The sequence below is a fragment of the Marmota flaviventris genome, chromosome 3, assembly GCF_047511675.1.
Source record: "Marmota flaviventris isolate mMarFla1 chromosome 3, mMarFla1.hap1, whole genome shotgun sequence".
Classification (NCBI taxonomy): Eukaryota; Metazoa; Chordata; class Mammalia; order Rodentia; family Sciuridae; genus Marmota; species Marmota flaviventris.
Genome location: NC_092500.1, coordinates 149,552,495 through 149,565,651, shown reverse-complemented (window position 1 = coordinate 149,565,651; position 13,157 = coordinate 149,552,495).

Sequence of the window (13,157 nt, the reverse complement as noted above, 5' to 3'; positions counted from 1 at the left end):
AAAACCTTTGTCTGCTTCCAAAAGTCCCAGAGTTAATATGATCCTTTGGGATCTAAGAGTTAATCTCATAGAGAGTGAGAGAATCATGATTACCAGAGATGGGGGAGAATAGAGAAAAGGGCAGATAGGGAAAGATCAGTCTAGTGAGAATAATGTTCTCTTAAGAGTAATAAGTTATGGTGTTCTGTAGTAAAGTAGTATGAATATAATTAATAATAAGGCATCAATATCTCAAAATAGAAGAGAAGATTTGAAATGACTTCAATACAAAAAAAATGATAAAACTTAAAATGATATGTTATCCTGAGTTGATCATTATCCAATAAATATATATGAATTCCAACATCACACTATCCTTCAAAAATGTCTAAATATTAAATGTTATGTATCTTAAAAATAAAGAACAACAAAAAAGGGGTATCTATGTAATGCCCAAAGACTTCAACACAAAAAAATGATAAAACTTAAAGTGATATGTTATCTTGAGTTGATCATTATCCAAAAAATATATATGAATCTCAATATCACACTATCCTTCAAAAATGTCTAAATGTTAAATATTACGTATCTTAAAAAAGAGAGAGAGAGAACAACAAAAAAGGGGTATCTACGTAATGCCCAAAGTCTGGACAATTCAATTCATACATAAACAGAGTTATCAGATTTAATTTACCCCTGCTGCTTTTTTTTGTTTGTTTGTTTTTTTGTTTTGTTTTGTACCAGAGACTGAATCCAAGGGTATTTAAAAACTAATCCACATCTCCTGCTTTTTATTTTCTAGATTTTTTTAAAAAAATCTTTTGACACAGTGTCTCACTAATTTTCTTAGGGTCTTGCTGATTTGCTGAGGCTGGCCTTGAACTTGCCATCCTCCTGCCTCAGTCTCTTTAGTTACTGGGATTTCAGGTGTAGGCCACCACATCTGGCTTAAATACCTAAAAAAAAAAAAAAAAAATAACCTCAATAAAACAATTAAAAGATGAAATATAAATTATTTTAAATTCTGTAACTATTGTGGTAGAATTTATCATTGGATGATGTTTGATCTACACTGATTCTTCTTACCAATGCAAGGTAGTGCAAATTCCCTTGAGTTTTGTTAGAACATGTGTCACTATATAGTGAGAAGCTCTCTAGATATAAGAAATGCAGTGTATACTAGATATAGTGTAGTCAGAGTTATAACTTTAAAAATAGGTGGGTTTCAGGTTTAAGTTTAGAATTCAGAGACTGTTATGACCTGTGCAGCCTACACAAATTGCATAGATACTTAAAATGATTATCTCCTGGGTTTAGCATTGGTTATAAATCAAGGAACATCCTTGGTAAGGAGGAAGGGAACCAAAAATAATCAGGAAACATGGTAAAAACAAAATAGTGTCTTTATGGACTGAGTGATGAATCAGGATAATTTAATATGGTTGCATATTTAGTCTCACTGAATGTAAGAAGTGAAGGATATGAAAACATCAGGAGTGCTGTTTTCTTTTTACTTGAGTCCAATAAAAATAAAAACTGTATCTAAATTTAAGTCCAGAAAGTGTGGGCTTGTGGGCCACGTGGCTTTGTACTCCTCACAACCCAAATTGTTTGTTCACATTGAACCCAAATTGAAGATGATTGAACAAAAAATGACAGTGGAAACTCATACAAGAATTCACTTGCTTCTTTTCCTTTTATGACGTGTTTGACTTATTCATCACCTCTCGTTCTGCTTTGGTATTCACAGAAAAACTACAGCTCTATTTTTCCGCAGCAGACCAATTTAGCACATAAGATTGTTTGCTCTCATTTACTTCCTTTACAACTGTCAGAAAACCTAACAAAATTTTGTATATATGTGGAACTAAAGTTAAGATTCAAACAAATTTGAGTTCGATTCACAGCTTTATGAATTGTTAGATTTGAACTCATGGAAGTTTTCTACTTAGGGTGATATATGTAGTGTTATAAAGATTGAGTGAAAAATCTTTGCTATCAGTCTTCTGGTTAATGAAGACTAATTCTTGCAAAGATAGGTATTTGTGTCACATTGTAAGGGAAGCTCTACTGTAGGAGGCCACAGGAGCACTGCAGAGAATGAGTCAACCTGATATCTAAGATGATTGGATTTCTGTGAGATTTGATTGTTTTTAACTATAAACAATCAAGATAATACCATAATTTATAATTCTTTTTATTTTTAAAATGATATATGGAATAAAATCATTGGCATATCATCACCATACTTATCTGATTCCTTTTCTTCTGATTCTATTGCATCTGCTTCTATATCTTATAAATGTAAATTTAGGAAGACCAACATTTCTTTTGAGGACTGTGAATATCACAATGCATAATGTTTTTCATCTAACAGGAAATCCTTGATTTAGTCTCAATTTAATAATGACATACTTAATCTTAATATTCATAAAGAGTAAAGTCATTCTTACTTGAGGTTTCTCCACATTATTTAGACAGTGTTAAGGGAAATGTTATTTGCCTTGAGAACTATATTTATAAAGAACGTGAGAGTTCAGCCTGGGAATAAAAATTCATTACTATCTACATTTCAATACCTTTTTGGTCCATCAGTTTTATTTGAGATTTGAAGAAGCTTTGGGAAATAACATTTTCATTGCGACTTTAATATAATTGTAACATTTATTGTGATTACTTTCCTCTAATAGTCATTTTAGAAGCAGTCACCACATAACATAACAGTTTATACATTTTACTAATTTTAGTGCTACTCTGTTTTTAGGGTAGAGGTTTTGTGTTACCATGGTATCTACTCATATAATTTACTGTAAGACTATACCCTTTTCTCAAATAAGCAACATCTGCATATTTATTCAAGTAAATAATGGATATAAACAGTTTATTCAGGAGTTAACAGGCACTAACCTGTGAATAATTACGACATCAGAGCAAACTTCTTCCTCCATGGAGCTTTCTGAATTTTATGAGATTTATAGTCATTCACAGTAAAAGTTGCTTTTCCTGTTTATTTTTCACATAGGGGAATCACTAACACTTAAGCAGTTGGAATTGTGAATCAAAAGTAAAATGTTTAAGAGATTGAGATAAGACAACAAATATTTATCTTGCCTTTTCTTGTTCTGTTTTGAACACTCAAATGTAGAAATCTGAACTGATAACAAGGGACACTGCTTTTATTTATTTATATATCTATTTAGGTACTGGGTATTTAACCCAGGGGCACATTACCACTGAGTTACATCCCTGGCTATTCTTTTTTTAATGACTCAATACTTTTCAAATGAGCAGTGTCTTAGCTGGCAGGTCATAGGAAGCAATAACAAACTTTAAACAAATAAAAAAATCTCACTTTAAATGAAAATAAATTTCAAATTAAAAGCATGTAATATCTTTTTCTTTTTTTACTAGATTAAGAAAGTTCAATGAGATAAAATCATGTTTCTCAGAGTGTGGGATAAGTAATACTTTCATCTAGTTTTGACATAGTGAGCATTTAATAGCTACCAAAATTATAACTTGTCATGTACTTTGACATAGCAATTCAAGTATTAGGAATATTTTCACATATAACTTTGAACCCAGAGGTTCATGCGTATAAATAAGTAGATGAAATGCCACTCACTACAATATGTTTTTAGTAACAATATGATAAGCAAATTTTAATGTCCATCAACAGAAATCTGGTTAAAGTATATATCCATGAAATGGAATGCTATGAAACAAAACAAAACAAACTAAAACAAAGAAGCACAAAACATATATCCACTGCTATTGAGATGAACCTTACCCTTAAATTATAATGCTAAGTGATAAAGCACCTCCTTCTAGAACAAGGCCTATGGCCTATAGCATTGGTGATGGGAAGAGGAAAGGATAAGATGAATGATGATTACTGTATTCACATGCAAGAAAACTTTTTTTCCCTAATTTATTCATTTATTTATTTTGGTTTATTAGGGATTGAACCCAGGGGTGCTTTATCACTGAACTACATCCCCAACCATTTTTTTTTAAATTGTTGTTGTTGATGAGCCTTTATTTAATTTGTTTATTTATTTATATGTGGTGCTAAGAATGGAACCCAGTGACTCACACATGCTAGGCAAGTGGTCTACCACTTAGCCACAACCCCAGGCCCCAACTCATGTATAAATTTTTTGACAGGATCTTGTGAAGTCGCTTAAGGCCTTGGAAAATTGCAGATGCTGGCCTCAAATTTGGGATTCTCCTAGCTCAGCCTCCAGTGTCACTGGGATTATAGGGCTGGGCTACTGTGAGCCTTTATAGGAACAAACCTAATAACTTCTTCCTCTGTGGTAACTAATATGGAAACTGGGGACTCAGGTGACAAAAATTTACTGAGAGATTTGCTTTTAACCCATAAACACCTATACAGTGTGAATTTTAACTCACCAGTACATTTATTAACTATTCTAAAAATCCATAACAACATGTAAACTTAATTGACTTCATTTGAAACCAAGCCTTAGTAATAACCAAAGTAAATATTTTTACATTCTATTTGAATTTTAAAAGAGCTATATTTATAAAACTTAACAAATTCAAACATTAGTTAGCAATATACAATATCAATCCATTAAAAAGGTTTCTTTAGATTCATGAAATCAAAGTACTACAGATTAAAATTTCTTTTGATTTCATAAAATCAAAGCACAAAGTGTACTTTGTGCTCAAGAAATAAATGACAACCAGTGGTAACAACTCAAAGATTCTTTGAAATACTAATGTATATCGCCATGTTTGAGTTACTTGGAAAAGAAGATCAGAAATTTCTGTACTACTTAATAAACAATTCTTGGCTATTTTATTATTTTATAAAAGAGATATGACTTGCAAGAATATTATTTACTTATTCAGCATAGACAGTTCATAGAGCTAGACTAAGATTCCCTTTTGAAATTATATAACTTACAAAAAACTTCCCTTTTGATCCAAATATATACCTATTAATTATCTATTTTCCTTCTTTCGCCAACATTTAGAAACGAATTGAAGCTGAGCTTTATGGTCAATATCATTATCTTAAAATTGTATATTTTACTTAGTAAAACTTTATAACATGTATATTTTGTTTGAAATTGAGTTTTTGTCAGTAGCCCTCTGAAATACGGACAAATGTGTTTCAATACAAGTTAACACACTTTTATGTTAATGTATTTCAATTGTTTGTGCCTATAGTCATCCTGGAAATTGAATTTCATTTGAAAGCAGACAAAAAATTTATCACTTCTCAATGAAGTGTTTATGAATATGTAAGTGTAAGGCTAAACAGGATGGAGATTTTTTTCTGAGACATCTTTAATTACCCGAAAAGGGAAACATGAAACATTGTCATTTGTAAGGAAAAAATAACAATCTGTAATAAAAAATAGTAAGCATAGATTTTTATAAATATATTATAAACCAAATGAAATACAATATGGAAATACTGAAGAACTTATGATACCTAGATTGCCTGTTGTTTAGATTCTCTTTCTAATTAGGTGTATGACTTTATTTTTTTTTCTCTTAGTTGGATGTTAACTTGTTATAATAATATGTACCCTACCTCCTTCCAGTGTTTCCTCTAAGGACAAGACTGGGAAGTACACAGGGAAGTTGTTTTGAGAGTTTTAAAAACACCAACTGAACCCACTATTTTTTGTAATTCTGGAAGAATTTTTGTTATTTGAAAGCCATGATAACTATAATAATCCAAGTAATTTAAAACAGATTCTCGTCAGTATGTGTGTGTATATATATATATATATATATATATATATATATATATATATATATATATATACACACATACACAGTTCTGAAGAATTTGTCATTCATTACTGTGGAGCCAAGAGGGAAACTTGGGCTCAGCACTTCTTGATACTGGAAAGGAGAAAAAAAATGAGAGACTTATTAAACATTTTGAGAGTGGGAGAGATTTTGATGAATATCTCAGTAACCTATTTTCTCTTGTGCTGTAAATGTATTCTCAAATTTCCATTCATCTTAGGGAAAATGCATTCATTTTGTTTAACTTAGTAAGGTTGCTTTTTTTTTGGAAGGGATAGCTACTCATTGTCCTTCCCAGTTCTTCTTGGATGGTTTGGATCAGGCTTTATTCTATTTCTGTTCATTGGTAGCAGCAACAGCTGGTTCTCCTCCCTCTGATGGAGATGGCCACCATTTCCTTTCCCATCCCAGCTGATGAGGGTTATTTATTATTTATGATCATTAGATTACACTCATCCCTCAGCTCTTGGGCAGGTATACAAAAACAAATCAGCACATCAATCTTTTCCTCTGTGAGTTTCCAGTCTACAGATCCACACCTGCCTTTCCCCCATATTTATTAGGCAAAAGCCATAATCCACAGATGGGCTTTCTACTGTGAAGGAAAAAAAGAACAAAATTTGGAAGAATGGATATCTACAGATAATTCCATAATCTAGCTCATAAGTACTTGATATTTTTTATTGCAATCATCATTAGCAATGTTTAGTTCTCAGTGAATGTTTTTTTTTTTTCCTGATGGAAATACATTTGCAAATATAAATGCCAGAGAGATAATTTGTATGTTCAAATTATTTAAGATACTTGCAGAAAGAAAATACTTTTTTATAAAGTAATGACACAAATAGGTGTTCTTTGTTAAAATACTGAGTAGCTATAATGGTTATTTGGGAAAACAGGTGGGGATAAAACATGTCTTTCACAGGGAAAATGTATTAAAGAATTTCAAAGCAAATGTATCCAAGTTCTTCTATTAACAGAAATCCATGGTATCCAACTAAAATATTGTACCACTTGTCAGGGTTTTTATAACACCTGGAATATTCCTATAGTCCTACCCATATGTACTAAACATCCTAATATTTGGTTAAAGTTTATATACTGACTTCATCAAGGACTGCAACTAAGTGAATTATTTGATATTTGACCTAGTACATAAAACATAAATTGTGATTTTCTCTCTCTCTCTCTCTCTCTCCATATATATATATAAACACATGCATATATATAATTAAGTTTATATACTATATATGTATAAAATAATCTTTGCAATATAATAACTTGAATCAACAAAGAGGCCACATCTTTCTTTCAGGGTTCTGTTGAGAAGGCCACTATTAATGAATGAAAAGTAAAAATGGTATAGGTAAGGCCCTTTGAAGAAGACATTGTTTTCTATATTAATATAGATAGATTTTAAATATACGCCCTCTGACATGGACTTTACCTGTCTTGATAGGCACAGCCTCAAAGTTCACTTACTAAATATAGAAATCTAGAGGAAAAAAAAACAGCTACAAGAGGGAAAAGTATTAAAGATGTTTAAATCAACACTATAATTATGCAGAAATAAACATAATTTATTAATTTTGATAACAGCCTCAGTGTCACATACTTATTTCCCTGCTTTCAACTGGCTAATATTAAATTGAATTAAGTTTTTAGTGAAAATAACTAGGGCAAAAACTATTAATCATAAGAAAATAATAGATGGGAATTAACTTTAAGATATATAATTTTCAATTGTTTAGACTTAAAGTGAATTCATCACATATAAACTTAATTATAAGGATCTAAAGTTTCTCTCAAGTATTTCTTTTGTTCAGTTTATACATATTATATATATATAACCTACCTACATTATATGTATACATATATATACATATGTATATCTACATCTATAGCAACATTATTCTTATTCATGCCTGTCAGAAGCAGTAACTGAATTATGGGTCTTGAATTGTCCTATGACAGAGGCGATGGCTCTCTTGGTAACTCTGGGTGTGAAGACCTTGACTTGAGACTGACCAGTTGCTATGGTGATGCCATGGAGCTATTCAATTCCTGATCTTGAGGTTCAGATGCCAGCTTTGGGGGATGGGATAGAAAGTTATGGGGATGAGCTGCTCATACTCATGACCTTGGTTCTGCTTACTTTGAAGAACTTTCTCACAATAAATCCTTTTGAAGTTTATATCTATATAATAAAAGTGCTGAGCTTGTTTTGCATTGCTACCTCCATACCAGGAGAGTTGTAGTCAACCACCAAGACCCGGCTTTTTCCTATTTGTGTGTCTGTTTGACTTTTCTCCATCTCCTTACCACCTGGTCTGAGAACCTGAATTAAAGGCCATGCAGGTCATGGTAATACCTATTATTATTTATGTGTCTTTCTTCATATACCTATCAATCAATCTAATTTATCAATCTATCAACTAACAAACAAAATTCTTAAAATTTTCAACTTGTTAAAAATCCAGGTATTATGAGTTATCCAAATGAAAATTTAACTCAGTATTAAAAATAATCAGTTCTACATAGAAGATAATTTCTCATGAGACAGAACATATTACAATCCCTGAATGCAGTGAAATTTCTGTGAAAAATCCCAGTTTAGCTACCAGGATTTTGTTTGGTAACAGTGTTTTTCTTATTACAGTCTAAAGTAGAATGAAGGGAAGTAGCACATAGTTGTCTAAAAGGCAGATAACAAACAATAAATAAAGTATAAGAATAATGATTAACTTTAAACTGCAATGTTTTTTATCTCTAACAAATTTTTCAAGTCATTATACACATGAGTGTTTAAAGTAATCGTAAAAAAAGTCTTGATTTCATTTTTCCTTTGTAGAAAAGATCTAGTTTAATTCTTTAAAGTAAATGAATCTTAAAAGGTTATACAGAAGGATTATTAAAATCCTGTAGAATAAAAGTAGAATAATACTAGAAATGCACGTAATCAATAGTGGAATGTGGAGAATGAACCAGTAACTAAAGCCAGCCATTTAGTATTGAGGAACAAGAACGTGTATTTTTGAAAAAGTGGCTAAGAATCAGGGCCGTCATTGAATCAGATTTTGTTGCTGTGTAGCTTTGGACAAGTTATTTAATCATCTGAATTACATCTTTCTTATACCAAAAAGGAAATGAAAATACTGGTTCTAACTGGGGTTCTGCAATTGAACCTGCAAATTTTAATCATAGATTTTACTTGATAACCTAAATTGCCTAAGGATCTTAAGCAATGGTAACTTTTAAGTATAATTATTTCACATTGGAAATATTATGTTGAAATGATCTCAATTTACCAAATGGTAAAGGAGTACCCAGGCTCTAAAGGGAGAAAAATATTTTAGAGATTCTAGCAGTGCTTTAATATTTTCTACCAATTTGATGTAATTCTTCAAAATACAAATAACTTCTAAAATATTAAATATTCAAAAAGGCCCCATTTCTCACAGTCTTAAAAATCATGTGGATTTTTAATTAGGTCTGTTTTTAAATAATTTTATTTTGATAATATATATGCATATACATAAAATAACATTAACTTTAAAATTATTATAAATTTGGTAAACTGCAATAAGTACTTTGCATTTCTTTCCAACCATTATTACCATCCATCTTCAGAATATTTTCATCTTCTTAAAACGTAAATTCATACTTATTAAACTATAACTATCGCCTCAATTTCTGAAAACCATAATTTTTTCTGTCCCTAAGAACCTGACTACTCTAGTCATATTTTTATTGAGCATAATATTTTCAAGGTTCATCCATGTTGTAACAGGTGCAATAATTCCAATTTTAAGGACTGCATAATATTTCGTCAAATGTAAATACCACATATTGTTCATTCACTCATCTTCCCATGATGATTTGGTTTTATTCCACTTGTGGACTAATGTTTTTAACTCTGTTATGTACATTGTTGCACCTACTTGAGTTCCTTCTTTTCTTTCTTTTGAACATATCCCCAGAAGTTGAATCACTGGAACATATATGTTATGCTTTGTCCCTCCACAATTCATATGTTGAATGTGAGGCAATGGTATTAATATTGGCTGAATCCTTATGAATGAGATTTATGCCCTCATAACAGAAATTTCAGTGAATTAGTCCTTCCATCTTCCCTGCCATATGAAGACAGAATCATCTCTTTTGTCCTTTCTGAAAGTCATAATCCATGAGGAACTGTCCTCACCAGACACCAACCCTGTAGTCCTGATCTTTAACTTACTAATCTTCAGAACTGAGGGAAATGAATTTATATTATTTTTCAATTACTCAGTCTAAGGTACTTTGCTATAGCATCCTCAGCTAAGACGATACTAATTTCATGGTTATTTTTCTGAGGAAATACCATATCACTTTCTACAGTACCTATAGCATTTTATGTTCCCACCTGCAATGCAAAGTATTCTAATTTCTCAACATTTTAGCCAATACTTTTTTTTTTCAGTACCACCCTAATGGGCATAAATTAGTATGTCATTTTGGGTTTTATTTATATTTAGCTAATGATTAACTGAGCATCTTTCCATATGCTTGTGGATTGTTTCTGTATCTTCTTTGGAGGAATATCTTTCATTCAATTCCTTTTTTCACTTTTCAATTGGGTTGTTTCTTTTGTTGTTGAGTCATAGGCATTCTTTGTGTATTCTGAATTTTAATCTGTTATCTAATATTATCAAATATCTCTAACATTCTGTAGAGACAATAACTATCCTCTCAGCTTCTGGAAATCATCATTCTTTCTTCACCATTCTGTGGATTGAATTTTTACTTTGTGGACATAAATTTCCCTTTGTACATAAAAGCTTTAATCTTCAATGTAGCCTACTTTATCTATGTTGAGTATTTCTGTTTGTGCTTTGGTTGTTATGTCTAAGAAATAATTGCTCATTCCAATCTGATGAAGTTTCCCCTATGTTTTCTTCTAAGAGTTACATTGTTTTACTTTTCACAATAGTTCATTCTTCCATTTTGAGTTTGTTTTGATAAATGATGTAAAATAAGGGTTCAACTTCATGATGGCGGGGAATGGACATCCTTAAATGTCTTTAAAATGTCTTATATGTGCAAGTTTATTTCTGGGATCTCTTATATTATACCTTTGGACTACACATGAGTCTTTATGCTAGTACCTCAGTGTTTTCATTACTGTGGTTTTACAGTAAGTTTTTTAATCAGGGATTGTGAGGTCTTCAAATTGGCTATTTTTAAAGATTGTTTGGTTATTTGTGACCCTTGAAATTGTATGTGAATTTGAGAATCAGTTTTAATATCTCAAAAATGCCATTAGGATTTTGAAAGAGATTGCACTCACTCTGATGATCACTTTGGGTGGTTTTGACATTTTAACAATGTTAAATCTTCCATCCATGAACAAAGGATGCCTTTCTACATATAAGGGTCTTTACTTTGTTTCAACAAAATTTTGTAGCTTGCAGTTTGTAAAACTTTTACCTCCTTGTTTAAGTTTATTCTTTTTTGATGATATTGTAAATTAAGTTGTTTTCTTAATTTCCTTTTCTAATTGTTCATTGTTGGTGTGTAGAAATATAACTGATTTTTGCATGTATTTTTTCCCCTTGTGGTGCTGAGGACTGAACCCATGGCCTTGTGCATTGGAGGCAAGCACTTTAATCTGAGCTATATCCTCAGCCTGCATGTTGGTATTATATTCTGCAGTTTTACTGAGTTCATTTTATGTGTGTGTGTGTGTGTGTGTGTGTGTGTAATTTGTAGGGATTTCTACATATAAGATCAGGTCATCTATGAGCAGAGATAATTTAATTTTTCTTTCAATAAGGATGTCTTTCATTTCTTTGCCTAATTGATCTGGATGGAATATCTAATATTGTTTTGAATAGAAGTTATATAAGCAAGGAAAAGCTTTCAGTCTTTCATTTCTGAGTATCATATTATCTGTAAATTTTATGAATGTAGACTTTTGTTGAGGTAAGTTCCTTCTATTCCTTATCTGTTGCATATTTTTATTATCATGAAAAAAATTTAATTTTGTCAAAAGCTTTTCCTCCATTCATTGAGATAATCATATGTTGTTTTTCTTCTTTTGCCTCATGTTGATTAATTTTAGTGTGTTGATAAATTCCACTTTATCTTGATGGTTAATCCTTTGAATATACTGTTGAATTTAGTTTCTTCAATTCAGTTGTTTCTTCACAAAGCCTTCTCTTAGCCCGAGATTCTAACTATGCAGATATCAATTTCCCTGCCTGAGCTCTGAGTTAGGTGAGATATCAGTCAGACATACTCTGTGTAAGTCAGAACTTCACAAATAGTATCCATTCTGCTCCTTTCAGTTCAAGGTGAGAACAAGGAGCCAAGCCATCATTTCCGTCCACTTCTTTCATTTCCTCACTACTCTGAGTTTAGGATGGGCTTGGGCAGTAGCTAGCAAAACACCACTGCTTTTCCTATCATTTTAAGTGTTTTTTCTTTCTTTCTTTTTTTTTTTTTCTTAAGTGGACTTTTCCTGGTTAGTCATAGACTTTTGACTGTTTTCTTAAGCTCCTACAAACTTATTTAGTCTTTAGTTGACTACCCCCCTTTAATGTTTCTTGAGGAGAATCAGGGCCTGAAATTTCTTACATATCATACTGACCTTATATCCCTGAAACTCTCTTAACAGTTATTTTAGTTCAACAAAACAGAACACTCCTATGTCACATAAGTGGGAGTAAATTGAGGAGTAATTATCTACCTAAAACATAAGTTTTCTTGTGATTAAAAAAAATATAACCTATTAAAATTAAATGCTTGAAGTTAAAGAAGCAATTATGTCAAAGGAAGTTTTTGTCTGAAAGTCAAATAATAATTAACTGTATAAAAGTGAAAGAGGTAATTCTTTATATTTTTTATTTTGAGGGTAGCAGGGATTGAAGCCAGGAGCACCTTAGCACTGAGCCACATTCTCTGCAACCCTCCCTGTTTTAAATTTTTGAGACAGGGACTCACTAAGTAAGTGAATTCTTGGGAATACATCAGTAATTTTTCTTATACCTCATCATTTTAATGATAATATTTATTTAAAGCATTAATAATAATAATGTGCTAACAATTAATATTTGTTTGAATCATTAACAATAAGAATATACTGAATAATTATAGAAAATAAATAAGAGAAATTACTGACAGCAATGTCATAAAAGAAAGAAAGAAGAGATTAGAATTACTCTGTCACAAGATCCTTGTACTGTCTATGAAGTTATATAATGTTACTTCAAGGTTGACTTAAATTAATAAATGTGTATATTCCAAACTCTAAGACAACAATTAAAATTAAAATTTAAAAATTAGTATGCTAAGAGAGATGAAATGAAATCATGTAAAAGGCCGAATTAAATCACAGAGGA